The sequence below is a fragment of the Rhinatrema bivittatum genome, chromosome 2 (genome assembly GCF_901001135.1).
Source record: "Rhinatrema bivittatum chromosome 2, aRhiBiv1.1, whole genome shotgun sequence".
In the NCBI taxonomy this organism is placed as follows: Eukaryota; Metazoa; Chordata; class Amphibia; order Gymnophiona; family Rhinatrematidae; genus Rhinatrema; species Rhinatrema bivittatum.
Window position 1 is genome coordinate 74,592,687 of NC_042616.1, and position 5,428 is coordinate 74,598,114.

General features: G+C 44.6%; 1 long non-coding RNA gene across 1 annotated transcript; it reads left to right on the top strand.

The window, feature by feature from the left end:
* The first annotated feature begins 1,170 nt into the window (after positions 1–1,170).
* On the top strand, positions 1,171–5,003 carry LOC115086028. The gene is made up of 3 exons (XR_003855014.1): positions 1,171–1,633; positions 1,733–1,881; positions 3,593–5,003. It is a non-coding gene; the product is annotated as an uncharacterized LOC115086028 (long non-coding RNA).
* The last annotated feature ends 425 nt before the right edge of the window (positions 5,004–5,428 follow it).

Sequence of the window (5,428 nt, forward strand, 5' to 3'; positions counted from 1 at the left end):
GTTCAGACTCCAGTTGCATCAGCTGTTTCATGTCAGGTGGAGATCTGCTGCAGTGCCAGGAAAGGTAGCTTGTGCTTTCCCCACAGCGATTTGGTCTGACTCTGCCTTGATTAAACTCGTTTCGGTTTCAACGTCTCCTAAGGCTGCTTCAATCCCAGTCCCGGCGAAGTATGACTCGATCTTCAGAAAAAAAAAAGCCGACATTTGCCAATCCACAGCCAGTTCCAAAAAAAACCAGGTCCAGTCCTGCTTCCATGCCGAGGTTTCAGTCAGCCAGATCCCATCCTGCGGTTGTGCCGTCATCCCAGACAGCAAAAGCTGCTCCTAGTTCTGAAGTTAATATCAAATCAAAACCTGTCTTCATGCCTGCCAGTCTGAATCTGCGGCCAGAGTCCAGGTGTTTCCCACTCTGCTACGGAGGAACTGCATCTGCCTCCTGAAGAGGAGTCAAACTGTGCTTCAGGTTACATGATTAATCCAGGCCCAGCTTCAAGGATTCCAGTCCAGGCTGTGCCAGAACCACTTTAAAAGACTCCAGCCTGGGCTGCTCCTGCAGCACTTTTCAAGAACCTGGTCTGACTCTGAGCTACTCTAACAGCACTTTTCAAGAATCTGGATCAGGCTCTTCCTGCAGCATTTCCAAAGAACTCATTCTCAGGATGTGCTTACAGCAGGTCCCCAGAGCTCATTTCTGACTCTTGCTCTTGCAGCATCTAAGCCTCTGATCCTGCCTGTGTCCGCAGAAGATTGAAGGACTTCATTCACCCTGAATCTAGCAACCTCTGTCCAGCCATTGGTGAAGCCCAAAATGCCTTTGATGGTGCCAGCTTTTTTTCTGCCACATCTCTGCAATGCGAAGCTGAGCTAAATTTCTGCCATACTTCGCTCCAGGTGGACTCTGGTCCAGTTACTCCACTCTAGGTGGACTCCGATCCAGCTGCTCTGCTCCGCTCAAGTCCTTGTACCTGGTGGTACCTGCAGTGTCCAAGACATCATTCTTCATTCTGATGGATTCCGTCTCTGATCTAGGCACTCGGTTTCTGCCATACTCCATTCCAGATGCCCATATCCCTCCTGCCAGTTGGGGCCCGGAGGAGGGATCACTAGAAGGGGGGGGGTACTGTAACAATTACTGGCTGCTAGGTAGCCCCCTGCCTGGCAGGGTCCACACTGGGACACACTCAGACCTTGCTCTAGCATTTGCCTTGAAGGCTGCATTATGCAGAGAGACTAGTCCTATAAATCCCTCCAATCCGGGGTTCTCCCCACCTCAGTCTTTGCTTGAGACTCTTTGTCCATGTATTATTTGACCAGCAACCCTGTTCTGGGTTATCTTGTTCTTGTACACCTCGTTTGGTTCTTAGCTCTGCCTTGTGTTAGGCCTCCTCCCGGTGGCCTTTCTTGCCTGTGTGTTCCTTCCTAGTGTAAACTGCATCCTCCGTGGGGTGGTGGAGGTGGGGGATCATCCTGGCAGAGAGTAGTGATGCTGCTGTAGTCATAGTCATGTCTTCAGTGGCAGCAGGTTCTGCGACGGTATCCCTCAAGGTACTTGGTTCAATGCCTCCCACGGGGGAAATGATGCCCAACACACCCAGTACGGTTTCCCATCAAATGGAGGGGCGACAAGGATATTGTAAATAAATAAACTCTCCTTTGAGTTACAATTTTATTCTGTATCACATTAAAAAAAAAAAAAGCCTAACTTTAGCTTTCTCTTTCCTTTTCGTTCTAGCATTCACAACCTAAAGAGCCAGTTCTTATAAATACAAAACTGCATTACAATAAATACAACCAGGGACGGCAAGTTTAAAACGGGTGCCCATATGCACATGTATATGAGCACGTGGCCAGATGCACTGCTATTTTATATCCTGCATGCAGGTATGTAAACATGTTATAAAACAGGCCGGGTGCGTGTATGTGTGCTCATTAATTTAGGCGTTTACTTGCACAGCAGGGAAATGGCTTTGAAATGCTCAAGGGAGGGAATTTTATAGATTGACCAGTTTCACCAGTTCATCCACCAGTTTGCCCAGTCTACAGATAGAACCTCAAGACCCCCTGGTTTTTAGCATGCACTCCCCCCCCCAGTTAACCCAGACACCTCAAGCACTTCATAGATGGCTAGAAATAGTTGTATTCATCCTCATCCATAGCAGAAGTAATATCTTGGCCACACCCTGGAATGCCCATGCCCTTCCCAAATTCCACTCTTTTTTGTCCTAGTGCAGATGTATGTGGCCATTTTATCAAAGACCTACACCTCTCCTGCCTGCTCCTGACCCCTACAGACGACTTCACACTTGACCTGCCTGCTTCTGACACCCCCCCTCCCCCCTTGTTGATGCCCACCTAAAGGGTACCTTGAAATCGGCCAGTGTGACTGTGACTCCTGGTCTTGCTCATATGCTAAATTTAGGGATTTTAATGAGCCCATGGAAAACAATGATTTTGACAACATATCATGCTATTTCCCATGATCCCAGTAAAGCTTTATTTGCATATTTGTCTCCCTCATTTGGTTAAACATTCATTTATTTAAAACATTATATAATATTTTAGATTAATGAATTTACATTGTATTTGGGCTAGGAATAAAAAAAATGATATTTTTTGTTCAAGTAATTTGTACTCTACCATGATATTTTTCTATGAAAAAAAGTGTTCAGATGATAACTGACATTCCAAATTACAAAATATATTGAATTAAGATGAAGAAAAATAGTGTTATATTCACCATATATCCTTTATTAATATATTCTGGCATGTGTAAATTTCTATTACTGTTGATCAAAGATGTTAAGTTGAAGGAAGTTCACATATTTCATGTGTGTTTTGCAAAAGGTTATCAAATGAGGGCTTTGCCTAATTGAAGAAATATGCTAATGTATCAGACAAGGGCACAGCGATTGTTCTGGTTTATAATAAAAAGCTTATTTGAAATGTGCATTACACTATTTGAAAGCCTATGGACTATATTAGGGATGTGTGTAGAAAAAATTCCAGTCTGGTTTATTTTTTTTGGTTCATTTGGCTCCATAATTTGTTTTGTTAATTTCAATTTTGTTTTCATTTAGTCATGTCATTCATTCATTCATTTCCTATTAAAGCCAATAGGGAAGGAATGCATCCAATATCGAGGTTTTCTATTCAAGTTTAATGAAACTTATAGGCAGAATAAACAGCAGAGAGAAGAGCATGCCAAGATAGCAAGAGTAAGACAAAGTGGCACCAGGAATAGTATCAAAAGCCCCTGGTACTGTGACAGGGCAAAAATGCCAAGGCACTGTGAGAGGAGTAAAGCAGCACCACAAGCAGCAAGAATATCCCAATGTTTCAAAAGAGGGGCAAAAGGCACTAACAATAATGACACAAAGAATCCAACACACCAAAAAAGGACCAAAACAACATCAACAGTGGCATGGACATTCCATATCTTGACAAGATAATGAGATGACCAATAGATTATCTTGGGATTGTGCTGTCTATCTGGCTGTGTCTGATAATTGGTATCATTATCTTGGTATGCACCACTGTGTCAGCTGTTACCGTTTAAATATACCTGTATAATGTTCTTATTTCTGTTGTGCAGCCTCACTCATCTGGATGCCACCAGCTTTATCTCAGCATTGAAATGCCACTGCCTCACCACTGTCAGAAGCTGCTGCTCCCGATGCTGGCATCGCCGCCGATCTTCCATGCAGCTGAGAGATGCTGCTGATGTGCCTGTGATCTTTGCGGCCTGAAACACCTCCTCCTTCCACTCTCGCCACTGACATCACTGCTGCTAGTGTTACCCTAGGCACATACTCCTGCTCAAGATTTAAGGGAACCATGGCAAGAAAAGCCCCGCAGCCCTCCTGATGACGTCCTTCCTGGCAGCCCTATAAAAGGTCTTCTCGGCGTTGTCTTTGCAAGGGTTTCCTGTGCTCTCCAGGACTTTCAAGGTCTCCTATTTCTTGTGGTCCTCCATGTCCGTGGTCTCCTACTTCCTGTTTCCTGTGGTCCGAGTCTTTTGAGTCTTATCCAAGTCTTCAGTGACTCCAGAGCCCTGTCCGTGTCTTCAGAGTTCTATCCAAGCCTTTGCCATTGGTTCACGTTTTCAGAGTTCTTGTCCTTGGTTTCAGAATCTTTGTTCTGAGTTCCTGAGTCTGAGTTCTGAGTTCCTGAGTTCTGAATTCCTTAGTCCTGTCCCTAGTCACTGGAGTTCTTGTTCCAGCCCACATCTTTTTCCAAATCTTCAGAGCCCTCATCTTGCTCCAAGTCTTCAGAGCCTTCAGTCTTGTCTTGTCATCAGTGTCCTGAGTCCTCAGCCTTCGTTGGTCCTATGTTCAAGCTGTTCCTAAGGAGATTAGTCTGAAAAGGCTTACAGAGTGGCTGGAGGGCTACCCCAGAGACTAGCTTGGGTTGCTGGTGCTCATTCAAGGTCTCCCAGTTCCTGATTCATGTATTCCTGTTTCAAATCTTCAAGTATTCCTGTTCCAAGTCTACAAGTGTTCCTGTTCCAAGTCTTCACCTCTGCTTGAGCCTTCAGTTTGTCCCAAGGCTCCAGCCTTCAGCTTCAGCCTAGCCCATGCCTGGATGCGCCCTCTCACCAGCAGCGTGGACCACAGCCAGCCCCGGGGTTGTGTCAGTCACGTCACGGCATAGGGGCTCATGCTCATGTGCACCGTGTTCACAACACTTTCCTTATTTAGATATTTTTGTATGCAAATAAAACCATTTAAAACTTTACTGTTGACTTTTCATTGCTTTTCATTTTTCTCTCTCTCTGTAAATTTTCACACTGCGGGATAAATTCTCACCTTGTGCATGATTACACACTTAAAATACTTGTATTGCCACACTTACCTTGTTAAAGATGTGAGATGCAATTGCATTGTCCTTTTCTGCTGTTCTGCTCTGTGCTATTCCCTCCTCTTCTATTGGCAGAATTTTGATGATGAATTTCTGCTTCAGGGGCCAGAGAGAGCTTCAAGAGAAACAAATGAAAAATATGAAATATCTTTCCCTTAACAGAGACGAATAAAGATACCTTAAACGTAACTTATTTTTAGTGTCTTTCATTCATTTTGCCATTATTTGTGTGTCGGAGTATACTCTCTTACGCTTAAGTTTTAAAAGGGACTGGACCAATCACACTCACACAATTAGCTGACATCACCATCCACTAATTTAGTTATAATTATACTGATACAGAGAAGTGTCAATTTTACATATAGGGCCGGATTTTCAAAAGGTTATGCACGTAAATCCAGAGGATTTACGCACGTAACCAGTCCTGCGTGCGCTGGGCCTATTTTAAAAAGGCCCGGCGGTGCACATAAAGCCCCAGGATGCGTATAAGTCCCAGGGCTTGAAAAAAGGGGCAGGAAGGGGCGAGGCATGGGTGGTATGGGGTGTGGCAGGGCAGGGTCAGCGGCTTCTG